The sequence below is a fragment of the Crinia signifera genome, chromosome 2 (assembly GCF_055691185.1).
Source record: "Crinia signifera chromosome 2, ASM5569118v1, whole genome shotgun sequence".
Lineage (NCBI taxonomy): Eukaryota > Metazoa > Chordata > Amphibia > Anura > Myobatrachidae > Crinia > Crinia signifera.
In genome coordinates, this window is record NC_139218.1 from 27,317,641 (window position 1) to 27,335,016 (window position 17,376).

Consider the following 17,376-nt stretch of genomic DNA (forward strand, 5'->3'; position numbering starts at 1 on the left):
GCCCCTCGCGGGCTCGCTGCGCTCGCCACGCTTCGGGTAGACGTTGATAGCGGGGGGTGGTGCACTATGAAAATGGCATTTGGGGGCATTTCACAAGTTTAATACACATTTCAATGCATTCTGATGCATTTCTGTGCAAAATCGGGTGCGATCGCATCGCATCGCATCGCATGCGATTTGATCGCGTGCGATGCGATGCGATTTTTAGCATACGATCTGCATACGATGCAGGTCGTGGGAGCCGTGATACTCCACAAGTACCATCTGTTGTTACCCAGTTTGTTTTATCAATACAAGTGTAAAGCACAACGGTATCTGCCGCGCTATATAAGAAACGGTTAATAAATAATATAGCGCACACATATTCCGCAGCGCTTTACAGAGAGAATATGTGAACATTCACATCAGTCCCTGCCCCAGTGAAGCTTACGATCTATATTCTCGCACAGACATTCTAGGGTTAAGGTACCCGGAGTACCGCAAGCACTGGTAGAATATACAAACTGCACAGTTAGGGCCATGGTTGGTAATAGAAAACATGGCGTCAGTGCTGTAAAGGTGGCCATACACAGTGCGATGATCGCACCCGTTATGGGCTGGATCGCAACGCATGCGATCAGATGGCAGCCCAAAAAAGTATGTGCAGCACATACTTTTTGTACTGTGCGATGAGATGCCCGCGAGAGCGCGCATCGCAACGCGCCGTGTATGGGCATCTTAAGGCAGTAATGCTAACCATTATGCCATCCGTGCTGCCTTGACCAGTCGTAGTTGTGCCAAGATCGTTCATTTCCAGCATCTCATTCCGATAATCTCCGGAGTGTGATTATCACGACACACCAGTCGGATTACTCCATAACGACGAGCCAATACCGTACACATCTTGTACGGTCTCTGAGTTTCTGATAATCTATCTGACTTTTCAGTCTGCAAGTTCATACTTGAAACAGTCCTCCACAGTGAGGCTGTCTGTACCCCTGTGCAGCTTCTGGGAATAGGGGAAGTCTGCAGGACTCTCCGCATGGGGTCCTACCTTCTGTAGATCACATCCCCTCTCCACATTCACTTCCACCACCCCAGCAGCACCCAGGCAGATTGAGGGTGCACAAAGCAAAACCTGAAGAAATCAGAGAGTCCACTTCAGAGCTAGTGCCCAGAGGCGACTGCCGTCCAATGACCCTGTATTTTACTTCTGTGCTTTGTGATGATTTCAGGACAGATAATCACTAGTGTGTACACTCTATACTGGATGTTCTCAAGATTGTCTTATCACCCATAAAACCGTAAAGCTGGTCTGATTGGCGCTAAAATCGTTTGAGTGTGTACAAAGCATTATACACCAATCTGTAACGAATCAGATCAGGGACAAGAATCAAACCTTCAAAAGGGGACAAGCAGTGGTATTCGCTATAGCAACCATTCAGATTGCAGCTTTCTACTTACTATATTCCATAAAATGATAGCTAGAATCTGATTGGCCTGACTTCATACATATTTCCTTTGAGGCCCTATAACAGGCATTCCCAACCACGGTCCTCAAGGCACACCAACAGTGCAGGTTTTGTAGATATCCAGGCTTGAGCACAGGTGACTTAATTAGTATCTGAGGGATTCGGATTAAACCAGCTGTGCTGAATCCTGGATATCACTAAAACCTGCACTGTTGGTGTGCCTTGAGGACCGTGGTTGGGAATGCCTGCCCTATAAGAACACCATAGTCTTAACCTGTGAATGTGCAGCTCTGGCAAAACTACAAATCCCATAATCCTCAGCGAGTCAGTAGTGTTTACCAAGGTGGTGGCTGTTTAGAGAATGTGGGACTTGTAGTTGGGAATCTGCCCAAGGTGTCCTCCATTCCCAATGTGAAGCAGCTATATCATTTATTTGACAATAGTGAAGAATAATAAGAATAAAATACAGGGGTGTAGAGAAACCACTCATTCCCTACCCAGAATAAAGTAACCTCCATACAATGACTGGCAGGTTTGCTATCCAATCAGCTTTCTGCCAAAGTTTTAGTGCTCATACTGACAGTAATTTAGCAGGAAGAGAAGCATCAATCTCTTGGCCTTAGTAGCTCTGCCAGGACGTCCTCAGACAGCTCCTGGCCCGGTGAGGTTTGGATCCTCTTAACAGCTTCAAAGAAAACACAAAAATACTGTAAGAGTCGCAGAATCTCCCTTGGGGTACTTTGATGATACACTGCACATAGAAATATATATTTATACAGATAGGAAACAAAATATAGGGCAAGGAAGACTTCATAAGCCAGTAAATCAAATGCAGAGAATACGCAGCCTCTTCAGAGAACTCGTATAGAGCAGACACTGTATGGAGAGGACAATACTGTGTAATACGTCATCACATCACAATGATTACAATGACAACGGTGTAACGATGACCCATCTCCTGCCCCGTGTGTATGCAGCTACTTTCTGGGCTGAACCAAATGGTTTTCTTCAGAGTAGATGTATTCCATAACAACCGAGAGGGAGGACCAATGAGAAGCCACCATTTTCAGCTGCCATGTTATAGGCGTTTTTTGCAAAAGATCAGCTAAAGTGGAGAGAGATAAAGGGCCTGATTCAGCATTGATTCGCTGCTTAACTAGTAGGTAAAGGCCACCCCATTCGCTGCCCCGCCGAATGCCGCATCTCCCCCCACCCCCCACATTCCCAGGAATAGCTAAAACTGTTCGCTCCATCGGAACGGTCTGAGGGGAAAATTTATTAAGCTTGGTGAAGTGATAAAGGGCGGGATGTAGTAAAGGGAAAATGCGGTAAAACGGGGGTTTTACCGCATTTTCCTATGTACCATTAGCCGTCCGCCCCGTCTCCGCCTGGCAGAAGCCTATGGGCTTCTATCGCCGCCCACCATCCGCGCGACGCCCCCTCCCGTCCTCCATCGATCTCCTCCCCCAGCAGGTGTCACAGCCGGGAGGACATCCGACTGCAGGGGGGAGGAGGAGACGCAGGGAGACACTGGCAGCCGCCGGGATGTGACGGAGACCCCCGCACACCACATTACAGGTATCGCGGTCAACGCAACCCGATGCTAGCCGCATATGTTAGTACATATGTGGTAGCATTGCGGCGGCTTTCAGGCGAAGGGGCGACGATGTATATTAATACATCCCGCCCAAAGTGTCTGGCTTTTATCACCAGCCAATCAGCTCCTAACTGTGAAGTTACAGGCTTGGTTTGAAAAATGACAGGTAGGAGCTGATTGGCCGGCAATAAAAACCAGACACTATATCACTTAAACGAGCTTAATAAATCAACCCCTCAATTCAGCTCCATCTGATCAAAACCGAATCACCCCCAAAATACCAACCTGCACACCTCCTGTCATTTTTTCAAACACAGCCTGTTACATGGCAGTTGGGAAACCCCAAAGAAATTAAATAATCCAAGCTTGTAACTGACTGATCTAGACAGACTGCCATTGACTAATGCATACAGTGCTGCTGGCATATTAATCCCTCCGTCCCTCAAAACCCTGCAATGCTATTATATGGATGGAACTAATGTCAGATCACGAAACTTAAGAAGTATTAACACCCCCCAAAAAAATACCCTGAGAAAAGGCAAGCGTTCGGCTTTTTGATGCAAATAAATAGCTTGTATAAAAGCTGTAATTTACAGTAATTGCCTGTGGTAACGAACCAAGGGAACAGAAACGAGACACCTGTTGTTTATTCTGTCACAGGGACCCGACCTCCTTTTGTCCAGCAGCCTGGAGCTGGCTAATTTTCCTGTCAAATAAGCCTGAGATATTAAACGGAAATCTAGCACCCAGGAAGAGTCATGAGGCAGAGGCCCGGGCGGCCCCTGGGAGCACAGCTGCAGATAGGGGGCGAGTGGGCGGCTTACCCAGAACACACAATCTTAGTGTGGCTCTGACGCGCAGTGCCAGGGCCGATAGCAGTGATTAGGAAGCAGCGAAGTTCCCTGTGAGTGACAGGTTTGTGTGGGTTAGGATGGTGACAATGAGATCCTATTACACCATCAGGGGGAGGCTTACTGGAACAATGATCACGATTTTTATAGCACTTTATATACTTCCACCCAGTCCTTTATGCACGTGTGCTTAATGCAAAACAACAAACAGTACTATGGAAATGCTGTTATGTTTTGCATACAAAACATAATAGTGGTACCCTAGAGGTACTGTGTTTGTAGCACACACAAAAAGATGACATTGTATATGGAACACATTACAGCAATCAAACTTATCACGGGTCTTAAAAACTGTACAACACAATAGAACCAAAGGAGTGAATCAAGCAAAGGCAGGACAGCCATATACCCTTTTCACATCGCAAATGCCAGGTCACACCTGGGATATGGACACGGGTCTGTCCCGGGAGCGACCCAGCATTTGCGGTGTTTAGCTGATCCGGGAGGGGGCGGAGGCACCACTGAGGTGACGCTGCTGCTTCCTTCATAAAAGTGAACAGGACTCTGGTTGCTCTAACCGGGTTACTCGTTCACACTGCCCAGCAACCCGGGTTTGACCCAGGAAATTCTAAATGGCCCTTTCACACCACACGCCGACCTGGGATATTTATGCAGCATGAAAGGGATATTCGTTAGAGGAGATTCATGAAACCTGCGTTGGAACTTCATGTCCTAGGACAGTGGTAGCCAACTCCGGTCCTCGAGAGCTACCAACAGTTCACGTTTTCCAGACAACCTAGCTGCTGCACAGGTGCACTCATTACTCACCGACACATTTTAAAAGATCCACATGTGGAGATAATTACATCACTTGTGATTCTGTGAGGAGACCTGGAAAACATTAACTGTTGGTAGCTCTCGAGGACTGGAGTTGGCTACCCCAGTCCTAGGATAACATGAAAACTTGGCATTTTGCATCTCCCCAATACCATATCACATAGGCAGAAAAGCTATAGATTTGTCCTGGTAGTTGTTATATTAGTATAAGCATTTATTTATAAAAGAGTTCTGCAGAGGCTAAAGGTGCCCATACACGGTACAATTATTTCATACTTGCCTACCTGACCCTCTCCATGCGGGAGAAAATGCTCTGTTCCTGGACTTACCTGGTAATGTATGATTGCCATCACCTGTGGGGAGCTAGGTAAAGGTGTTTCACCACAGGTGATGGCAATCATACATTACCAGGGAAGTCCAGGAACAGAGCATTTTCTCCCGCATGGAGAGGATCAGGTAGGCAAGTATGAAGTATTCCTGTGCGTTTTGAACTAGATCGCATCGCATGCGATTTGCATGCGATAGGGACCTAGTTCAAAAAGCAAGGGCTTGCCGTTACACTGCAAGAGCAAGCGTGCAACAGAGTTTTCGGAGGAAGCCGCTGCAGGTGGGACACACTGTTTAGAGGATGACCAGTGACAAGCAGCTATTGCAACAATCAATGCAGGGGATAATGAGTCCATAAATAAGAGTCATTGGGGTATATTGAATGTGTGGTGAGGTGGGAGTGGCGGACAGCGAGCAGCGCCTATAGCCCACCGTCAGTATTCAATGCTCCCCCTCACTCACTCCCTGAGGGGAGGTGGAAATGGCAAGTGCGGCCGTCAAAACACTGAAGTTTCTCGTCGTCAGAGGATTCCCTGTGACATACAATACGGCGAGCAGCCAGCAAGGGGGCTGGACGGGAAGGATGACTTTTCCTCCCTAAAAAAGCCATCCTAGCTGTGCTTTAGCTCTCTCGACATTACCTTGCACTGACGCTCGATACATCTCCCCTATAGAGGGGTCAGGTTAGTAATTACTATTGGTCGGTGGGAATTCTTTCAACCTTTGGAAGGATTGATTCTAAGGTGGCAGTTAGGAGCTGGTTGGCTGATACTTTATCACACTCTGCAGATTACTAAATTCTCCCGCTATGGGAAGTAGACAAAATCTTTGCATACAGAGTTTGTGGGTACTTATATGTTATTTGGGCGCCCACTAAGCAATTTGCTTAGTGGGCTATTCTGCGTAGGGAAATCGCATCGCATGGGCCAAGCGATGTGCGATGCGATTTTCCCATGTAATTTATTCACTGCTCTCTGTCCCGGGCCATCAAATCGCAACTGCCGCAAAATCGCATGCATGACATTAGGTATACACTAATATGATTGTATGTCCCAAAAATAGGTTTAACGCACCCCCCACTATCCACGCCACCCCGAAGCGTGGCGAGCGCAGCGAGGGGTGGCAGAACGCGTCCTCCGACTTTTTCATTACCACACTATCCACGTCGGCGTGGAGTTGATTTTATATAGTGTGGCGAGCGCAGCGAGCCACCGAGCCCGAAGTGTGGTGAGCAGAACACATGTAATACATGTAAAGTAATCCGCGTCCTCTTGCAGGGCATGCTACGCTCGCCACGCTTCGGGCGCACTATATAAGATCAACGCCACACCGACGTGGACAGTGGGGGTATGAAAAGGTCGGAGGACGCGTTCCGCCACCGCTCGCCACGCTTCGGGGTGGCATGGATAGTGGGGGGGTGCGTAAAAGCTATTTTTAGGACATACAATCATATTATTGTATACCTAATGTAAAATCGAATGCGATTTCATGCGATTTTGCGGTAGATGCGATATTGTGGTGTAAAATTTAAAAAAATTACATGAAAAAAATGGCATTGCATTGCATGCCCTTAAACTGGCCCATGCGATGCGATTTCCCTACGTTACGTCCGTATGCTAATTGGGCGCCCAACTAACATATAAGTACCAGTTTGTGAAACTACCCAATTATAAAATTCAATGATATGGGGAGACCCGAACTTTACACTAGATGGCTCCGTGATTGGTGCAAGGTAAACACTAAATAACATCTGGGTAATACGTTCCTTATTGTGAAGCAGACGTGGGACACTGAAAAGAAGCGTCACAACAGAGAGGGCACAATTTATGGACCAAGAACTAGGAAAAGCAGCTGCAACCTGCAAGAAACCACAAGGATTTACAGTCCCAAAGACTACAGCAAAATGGAGTAGCTTCACACAAAGAACATAAAAAGATATAAAAACATTCTGGGACTATGAATTTTAGATAATGACACCATTCTCAATTACCCCGATGAATCTGCAAGGTCATGGATCACCTTGAAGTGCAGCGAATGGAGGCTGTAGAAACTATTAAATGTCTTTGAATTAATGTCCTCCTTTATAGTCCTTTTGTTTTTTTATTTGACAGTTTCGAGTTAGCCGGTACATGAGTATTGCAGAATAAATCACCTCAATCCCACAATGCAATAACAGAAAATGCCAAAATCTTCCAAGGGAGTGAATGCTTCTTCTAATCACTGTGCACCGACGGGTGCGTGCAGCTGTAGCTTGCAATACTTACGTTCCAATTCCACCTCGGTTCCCGAACCTACGCATGATAATCCTCTGGCTGCATCACCCCCGGACAGTCACAGCTCAGCAGAGGCAAGTCCCCATTTTGGCTGATCTGTCACAGCTCAGTCTGTGCTGCAGTGGCAGATGCTGCAATGCAGACAGGCAAACACAAGATTAGTCGCCGCTGTGGAGTTTGCTTGGAAGGTTAAAATACTTCTAGGAGATCAGTTGAGCTGTCACTTCCGAACGGTGCGCACACAAAATGTCACCCACTGAACATTCTATTCTAGAATGCTGACGTACGGGAACGGTTGTTTCAAAGTTCAATCGGAATTAAACCTCAAAGAAAAATAATTTCATTTTAGTACATAATTCTGTGTATTTACTCTGAATACAAAAATCCCACAGAGCGTCTGTAGATGTGAAACAATAGTTAAGGACTGCCTGGCAGACGGTACACTTCAGCAAGCGCCCATGTACCAGGGAAAGGTGGTGTTCTGCGGTCGGTATGTGGGTGATAATTAGTGGCTGAAACAGAATCAGAGCTGGCACCGTCTTGGCATTCACAAAACGAAATACTTAAAGATCACATGTTAGCATGGATTCTGTTTAAACTGTGAAACAGGGGTATATTTCCCAGCGGCTTACCATCATGCATCGATACTGTTCCTATAAAGGTTTTTCTGCAGCCAGGTGAACTATATTTTGGCAGAGTAGGACGGCCATCGGTGAGATAATCGTGCCACAGATGGATTTACATCGATGGCATGAGCCCATCAACAGGGCTTATCGATGGCCCACACGCATTGATCCCAGTTGAAGGGAGCGGCAGGTGGTGGTTAATTCAGGGAAGAGGCGTGGCTAAGCTCCACCATTGGATCCCATGTCACTCATGATGTCACTGCCAAGAGAGAAGTGTTCTGTGCAGAAAGTGTAGACACTAGTGAACACAGTTCATGGACATACACCAGATCTGGCGCAGAAGCAGACTTCTTTCTTTGGCGCATTCTTAAAATCGGTGAGGTCCGTGCGCATTGGATCTTGTATGTGTGGATTTCTCATATTATGGTGTATGAATGTATACAACACAATACAAAATCAGAAACAACTAGCCTATATCTTGATGTTAATTTTTGACTCCAGGAGAGACCGATAGAACTTAGAATCTACGGACTCCAGATGCCATGGTGATCTGCTTTTCCAGCATCTGCTTATAGAATGGCAGAGAGTAGCCTTTAGCATTGTATTTGCCATGGAACAAAGCCATTGCAATATCGTCATCCGGACCATGCTACAAAAACAGCACAGTGGGAAGATCCCCAATGTCAAACAACACAAGAAGCTGCCGTGGGCACGAGATCTTCTGTGTTACTGTAACAGTCTACAAGCACCACAAGAATACTTTTAACTGTTTGTTTCGGCCTTAACCGTTAAAAATTTGAGGATTCCTTCCGTCAGTTTACGGCTGACACCATACGAGTTAAGGAGACAGCTCCGTGTGGTTTTCCGAGAGGAAGATGATCTGGATTACGGAAGCGTGACAAGAGATGGGTTATAACAATTTCTCAGGAACTTGTGAGACCAAACTATGGATTCTGCAAATATGCTGGTGAAAGTAACCTTGCATATAATTCCGGGGCATCCAGTATCACCCCTGAACCCCTGCCCATCTTCACATTTGTTGACCGCTCTAAATACGTCTCCAATATCGTCAGTAGAAAATGTGCATCTGTCACCGGCTATGACAAAAAAATCCAGAACCCATCTTCCACAAGCATTAATTGTAGAATACGCAACTCAAAATATGTTGAAATCAATGCTAATGGGCAACATTTCAAGATCAATGACTATTACATGCCATAGGGTAAATGTAATTAATATATATTATTTAATACAGTTGAAAGGTAATTTAGAAAAACATCACAAGCTTTGAAATCCAGAAACGCAGACCACCTAAGGCAGGCATGTCCAAAGTCTGGCCCGGGGGCCAATAGCGGCCCGTTCCGTCATTTCAAGTGGCCCGCAGCCTCCAGCCAGAAGTGGGCGGAGCATCAGTTGCAGGATGCACAGCACAGGACACTAAATGGTGGAGTCCCAGCGAGCGCGCCTTTACCTTGCTGTCTGCAGCAGTGAGGAGGTGCCGGCAGCCACAGTGAGATGTGTTTGGCGGACAGAGTGAATGGGTGCAGAGTGGGGAACATACAGTGAATGGGAGCATACAGTGAAGGAGGGGCAGGCTGGGGCACATACAGAGAAGGATGGTCAGGCAGGGGAATATTTATTATTATTATAATTTTATTTACAAGGCGCCACAAGTGTTTCGCAGCGCCGTACAAAGGAACAATACAGGGAGACAAAGCTTGGCATAACATTGAATAAATAACGAAAATACAGTACAAATAAAGAGCGCCACAGATCAATACACATTACAGCTTAAATGTAAGTAGTGAGGACTCAATCAACATACAACTAGAGGATTGAGGCCAATGATGGAGATGAGTATGCGGACAAAGATGGTCACTGAGTGTTGGAGTATAGGAGAGCTGTGAGTGAAATGTGAAGAGAAGTGGGCTTTGACAACAGGAGGGAAGAGGGCCCTACTCGGAGGAGCTTACAATCTAGTAGGAAGGGGAGACAGACAGATTACAAGAGGTGCAAGCGAGTGGGTGGTGGTTAGATAGCAGGATGTAAACAGGCAAGGGGTCGGAGAACCAGCTGGTTTATGCAGTGGAAGGGTATGCTTTGATGAATAGGTGAGTTTTCAGTGCCCGTTTGAAGCTTTGCAAGGTCGGGGAGAGTCTAATGGAGCGAGGGAGTGCGTTCCACTGAAGGGGTGCAGCACGGGCAAAGTCCTGTACTCTAGCATGGGAAGAAGTGAAAAGGGTGGAGGAGAGACGACAGTCGTCAGCCGACCGTAGAGGGCGGGAGGGTGTATGAATGGAGATGAGGTTAGAGATATATGCAGCAATGGAATAAGAGATGACCCTGTATGTGAGGTGTTTGAAGAGGATTCTGTAGGGGAATGGAAGCCAGTGCAGATTTTGTTGAAGGGGAGTGGCAGAATTAGAGCGGCGGGAAAGGAAGATAAGCCTGGATGCAGCATTGAGGACAGATTGGAGAGGAGCCATTTGTGATTGAGCGAGGCCGGTGAGGAGAACATTGCAGTAGTCAAGCCATGTGAAGGGGACAGAGTGGAGGACATACAGTGAATGGGGGCAGGCAGGGGAATATAAAGTGAAGGGGCAGGCTGGGGGACATACAGTGAATGGGGGTACGCTGGGGGACAAAGTGAATTGGGGCAGAGTGGGGGACCATTCTGATGTGATTAATAATTCAAAGAATGTCAGGCTCAATGGTCGGCCCCCACACATTTTCACCTCACCAAATCTGGCCCTCGTCGCAAAAAGTTTGGACACCCCTGACTTAAGGTATATCATTAGACGCGGGCTACAGACCCACCTCTGTGGAAATGTTGGCGTTAAACATAAGTGTTCTACAAATTAAATCACCAAGACCATAGGGATCTACAATATAAGAGCTATATGGAACGACCCAAGAGAACAACCCAAGAGAATATTTAAATCTGGTAAAAGAAGAAACGAGGTGGATCCTCAAACTTTACGTTTTTTGCCCCTCGCGATCTCAATTCAGACTTTGGGCGAGATGTAACTAAGCTTGACAAGTGATAAAATGGATAGTGATAAAAAACCAGCCAATCAGCTACTACCTGACATTTTTCAAACACGGCCTGAGAGATCACAGGCAGGAGCTGATTGGCTGGCTTTTTATCACTTTCCATTTGATCACAATTTTTAAGCTTAATGCATCTGACCCTTTGAAGTTAATCCTTTTATCCACGATCTTGCGGGTGCAAAACAACGTGGTAGCGGTTGCACTTCACAGCATCCCGAATTTGCGCAAAAGTGGTGGCTGCACCGTAGGGCTCTGAAAAATTCTGTGTCAAGTCACACTGAGTGTTATCATCACCCTTTATACATCAGATTAATGTGACTAGAAATAACATTTCATAAATGTGCACAGATACAGGAAATCAATATATGAAGCTTATATTTGTCAAAAAATAAATAAACGCTAAACGCAATCCTGACTATCGCCTCAGTACAGTTGAGCAGCCATCGTGGGCTTTGCCGCAAACACTGTCTGATGTTCTACTCTGCACTGCAGTGTGTGATTCTGCAATGCAGACAGGCAAACACAAGGTTGTGTGATGCTGCGTAGTGTTATTTACTTAGCATTTAAACACTTCCACGAGATGGATGAGCTTCTTTTGACTTCGGTCCATCTGTCCTCCAGAAATCTGAAGACTGCTCAAAATGTCACTAATACCTGTCCAAACAGTCCGCCAACAAATGTCACTCAGTGAACATTCTACTCTAGAATGGTGACATTCAAAGGGCAAACAGGAATTTGTGTGAAATCCACAAACAAAAAAGTTTTATGTCCCCCCCCCCCCTGCACTGTGTAGGAGAAATACATAAGAGATCGCTAAGCAGTCCAGGCTTCTGGTTCTTTACAATGAAAAATCGCATTGCATTGTATGCCACTATATTGCATGCGATGCGATGCAATGCAATGCAATGAAAAAAATCGGGCGTCCAGATAATACATAATAATAATAATAATAATGATATTTATATAGCACTTTTCTCCCAATAGGACTCAAAGTGCTTCACACATTGTCTTTACAGCTCGAAATACAAAACAAGCTTAACAGTAGATGTCAGTGAAATGCATAAGTACCACTATTTCTGTACAGAGATCTAAGACCCACATGAAGAACATGGTACATAGACAAACAAACAGGGGTAGATATCAAAGCTTATAACGTGTACACAGAGGCCCTTATTCTGATCTGATCACAGTACAAATTTGTTCTCAAAATGCGCAAAACCATGTGCACTGCAGGTGGGGCAGATGTAACATGTGCAGAGAGAGAGTTAGATTTTGGGAGGGGTGTGTTGAAACTTTCTCTGCTCATGTTACATCTGCCCCACCTGCAGTGCACGTGGTTTTGCCCATTTTGAGAAAAATTTGTAGTGCGATCTGAATAAGGGCCCATGGTTCGATGTAGTCTATTTTTCTAGAATATCTTTATATGAGCAAAATCGAATCGTAATTTAAATCTAAGGCCTTTCGATTGGATCCCCTACTTCCGCCCCCTTCCCTCCTTGAGCTAAGCTGTTCGTCCCGAGATTTGCGTAAACCCTGACCATCAGGGGGCGGGGTCTGCAGAGGAGGTGTAGCGGGAAACCGGCAGCAATGCAAAGGAATTGCCCTCTTCTCCAGGGGGGCAGACCAGATTCTCAGGAGCCTCTCGGCCATTGAACGTTAGTTCTGTGCCATCGTTACTTAAGGTGTGTTTTTACCAGATGCTTTTCAGACCACGCACCTTTGCAAAAAAAAAAACGACATTTGGTGCAAACGCAGTGTCTCCCTTTATTAATATTTTTTTTTACAAAAAAAAACAAGAAAACAATGCCGTCCAGTACAAGACATAACATGACGAGTACATGGTATGGTACTTGTTTCCTAGAAGGGCGGGCATCGCATGTACATCGCATGCCATTATAATGCGATGCAATGGCCGCGATTTTACATAGAAATGCATGGGAAAATGTAAATCGCGTCGGTCGCATCGCATGCAGCCAAAAAATCGCATGCGATGCGACCGATGCGATTACCGATTTTACATAGGGAACAATGTTAAATGGCCCACAGACCCCAAATAGCCACCCTGAAGTGTGAAATGGCCCCCCCAATTGTTAACGCCACCCCACGATCAACGTCAACCCGAAGCGTGGTGAGCGCAGCGAGCCGGCGAGGGGCGGCGGTACGCGTCCTCCGACCTTTTCATACCCCCACTATCCACATCGGTGTGGAGTTGAGAATAGAAAGTGTGGCGAGCCACCGAGCCCGAAGCGTGGCGAGCGCAGCGAGCCCCGCGAGGGGACGTGGAATACGAGCCCGAAGCGTGGCGAGGGGATGCGGAATACATGTTAAGTAATCCGTGTCCGCTCGCCACGCTTCGGGAGCGTGTGCCGCATCCCCGAGCGGGGCTTGCTACGCTCGCCACGCTTCGGGCTCCGTGGCTCGCCACACTTTCTATTCTCAACTCCACGCAGACGTGGATAGTGGGGGTATGAAAAGGTTGGAGGACGCGTACCGCTGCGCTCGCCACGCTTCGGGTTGGCGTTGATCGTGGGGTGGCGTTAACAATTGGGGGGGCCATTTCACACTTCAGGGTGGGTATTTGTTGGCCATTTAACATTGTTCCCTATGTAAAATCGCGGTAATCGCGTCGTCGCATCGCATGCAATTTTTTGGCCGCATGCGATGCGACCGACGCGATTTTTTTTCCTTGCGATGCCTAACATCAAAATCGTGGGCGCCCTTCTAGGAAACAAGTACCCATGGTATATACACATTTCTGCATCAGGGGATAGGATGCAGCAGGGTAGTAGAAATCAAGGGCTAGGTGCCATTGTAGGTAATGAGGGGAGAGGGCCCTGCTGGTGAGATCTTACATTCTGCCGTTACACAAACCAAGAAGCTCAACTAAGGGGGTTATTTTGGTTCACTCTTTCTGACAAATTCCTTCTTAGAAGGACAAAACCATGCTACACTGCAGGGGGGCAAATGTAAAATGTGCAGAGAGAATTAGATTTGGGTGAGTTATTTTGTTTCTGTGCAGGGTAAATACTGGCTGCTTTATTTTTACACTCCAAAATGGATCTCACTTTGTAGTAAAACCCTACCCAAATCTAATTCTCTCTGCACAAGTTACATCTGCCCCACCTGCAGTGAACATGGTTTTGTCCTTCTAAGAAGGAATGTCAGAAAGAGTGAACCAAAATAACCCCCTAAATGCCCAGAGTGCATCCATTAAAATCAGGCATGTACAAACTACGGCCCTCCGGCTGATGTGAAACTACAAGACCCAGCATGCCATGCCAGAGTTTTGCTATTAATGAATGCTAAAACTATGGCAAGGCATGCTGGGATGTGTAGTTTCACAGCAGCTGGAGGGCCACAGTTTTGACATGCCTGCATTAAATATAAAGGCCAGGTCCCACAAGATCTCCTCTGCACAGGACAGGTTGTTTGTGCAGTCTGTGCTGGGGCGCCCAGGTACAGCATGCAAAAATACCGGTTTATCTGTTTTGGTTGGAATTCTTGCAGGATTGAGCGCTCTGCACTAAAGAGAGAAAAATTCTGTATCTGGTGAACAGATGATCACAAACAAAGGTACAATGAACCTACCATGAGCCTGCCTAGCGTATGTCAGACACCTGCACTACACAGCAGTTGTCACCCCTGTACACGTCGCAGCAATTAAATCCCACAATTCCACATATATTCGAGTCCTATCACAAGGAATCCTCTCCGAACCCTTCATTCTGATTGTCATCCAGAACCGCTGTTCTAATTGTCAACATGCTTGTAACTTTCTGCCTGTGTTTATCACTGTGCATCGCATTATCTGGTGTCATTAAGTAATGTATTCTTTCCTGTAGTAATTAGCTGTTGTGCAAACTTTCCATTCATGTTTGACAATTAAGACCTGTCAGTGCAGTGATCTAATCACGGAGTATCAAAGCCCTAGCGCTGAACACCCATGGAAAGGCTTGCAGAGACAGGCAGACGGCAGGGAACCTGCTCGGTCAGACACCCAGCTACATTCGGGGAAACAAAATAATTCAGGAACAGCTGAGACGTAGCAACAGACATCACAGGAAGTATGTGTCGGTCATATACAGTAGTATCAGGTTATTAGCCACATAGCACAACTGCGATATTCCAGATCGTGTTGGGACTGGACCCAGTTTAAAGTCCCCAAAAGGGGTGGGGCTTCAGTAACAATGCATAGGACGTCAGTCAAATGAGGTTGGGTGTATCGGTCCAGGCTGGGCAGATCCACAGCTGGTTTGGGGTGAATTGGTGGCAGGATTTATTTGGCCCATTATTAACCGTTAAACCAGGCATGTCCAACCTGCGGCCCTCCAGCTGTTGTGAAACTACACATCCCAGCATGCCTTGCAATAGTTTTAGCATTCCCTTATAGCAATACTATGGCAAAGCATGCTGGGATATGTAGTTCATCAACAGCTGGAGGGCCGCAGGTTGGACATGCCTGCGTTAAACCTTTCGTGTATTGGGGCAGATGTATTAAGCTTTAACAAGAGATAAATCCAAGGGTGATAAGGAGAGATAAACGTCCAGCCAATCACCTGCTAACTGCCATGTTACAGCCTGTGTTTGAAAAAAGTCAGTAAGGAGCTGATTGGCTGGATGTTTATCTCTCCTTATCACCCTTGGATTTATCTCTTGTTAAGGCTTAATACATCTGCCCCAGAGTGCGATACATCCAGCACGTTATCGCAATGACAAGATTTATGGTCCGTGGTCATTCCTTTTTCTACCGGCCATAGCGCTGCGCACTGCTATCGCTGGCCCCTACGCTCACACACAGCTATGTAGGGTAATTTTCTAATCTAGTCAGATAGCTTAGCAAATGGCTAAAAATCACTGTGTGTGTAGGCCCTACAATTTAGGAAATTGGCTGGTACTTTATCTCCGGCGCGGGAAATCAGGAGCCCTGCACTGCTTGGACAGATTCACAATGGTCCGGGCAGCACAGCACGGATTTATGACCTTCGAGACCCAGTGCGCATGTGCGGCATAAAGCAATCGCATACTGCCTATGTACCATTCATAGAAACACGGACGGTGGCTGAAAGTACAGATGACAAAGCCAGGGTACTATGGGGCTGATTTATCAATGAGTTTTAAAACTCACTGCAGGGTTCTAGCCAATCAGCTCCGTACTACCATGTGTTTGAAAAACAGTTGGGAGTGGATTGCCTGAAGCCCAAATTATTGTACACAACAAGTTTTATAATATATTTGCATATAATACAACTTTTTTGATAAATCAGCCCCGATAAGTACATTTACTTTCTAAAGGGTTAGCTGAAATGAATAAGGATAATATAAATGTAACACAAATGACCAAAGCTAAACAAAATCCTATTTAGGACCAGTTTCCTGATTTGGCATCATTGTCTCTGGTCTCGTCCTATTCATCGATAAAACACAGGCCAAGCAGTGCAGGCCAGGGACTTCCTTAGGACTCCTGGAGCAAAGGCATTAAAACCTCAGCTTATGACATGGCAGGACTCCTGCTGTGATATTTGTGGGAGACATCCAACCACAAGATTAGCAAGTAGCTCCCGGAGTATATCCTGTGCTGTCTCTGCAATTATCCCTTATTTACTCTCATATCCCAGTGACCACAACCTAAGAACTCAACACAGGGGTTTTGCAGAGCAGAAGATCCCAGTATTCCTTCATAAATAGGTATTAGTTCCCTGTAAAGATCTTCTGACAGCTTCACCTTATGACAGTACCGCACAATGCAGCGCCGGAAAATACCGGGTAATTAGGATCTATTACAAGAAGTTACAGAGCAGCCGTCAGACCGGTCACACAGAAGTAATGACAAAATGAAGTGTGACACATTAACTACTGCACTAAAGGCAACACAAATTCTAAGGACATGACGCCGGAACATCATAATGGTAGGACTGCTTGAGTACAGGCCCAAAGGATTTAGGTTATTTTTAAATGTCCATTTAAATGTTTTAAATGGACAATTAAACAGCACACACGTGTCCTAACACTATAACTAAAGCTTAACACTATAACACCCAGGAAAGTGCATCATTTCATACAAGTAATAACATTCTGCCAGCACTATAACAAACCGCATATAAACGCACGTTCCATTAGCGGTGTCTGATAAAGTAACATCACTCCGATTGGGAGTCTTTTTTTGGAAATCCAATTAAACCAAAATTTGATAAGAATTTCTATACATCTACGTCGTATGCAATGTGAAAGTAACTCCTGGCGTCCAATGATCAGAATGCGATATGCAAGTTCTGAAGGGTGCACACTTGCATCGCAGCACATCCCGCCATCATTACCATCTGCACTACTGGTGTCCCAGCACATGCAGGGTGCAAGAGATGTGGC

At 46.1% G+C, this 17,376-nt stretch overlaps 1 protein-coding gene across 4 annotated transcripts in view; it reads right to left on the reverse strand.

The window, feature by feature from the left end:
- TIAM1 (TIAM Rac1 associated GEF 1) overlaps positions 1 to 17,376 on the reverse strand; it is a 244,461-nt gene that overhangs the window by 136,075 nt on the left and 91,010 nt on the right. Inside the window, exon 1 of one of the 4 annotated variants that reach the window (XM_083171843.1) lies at positions 7,328 to 7,349. The exons of the other annotated variants lie outside the window; for them this stretch is intronic. The gene's annotated coding sequence lies outside the window, so the exon portion shown is untranslated. Of the gene's footprint in view, positions 1 to 7,327; positions 7,350 to 17,376 lie in introns of those variants that run through there. 4 annotated transcript variants of the gene reach the window in all.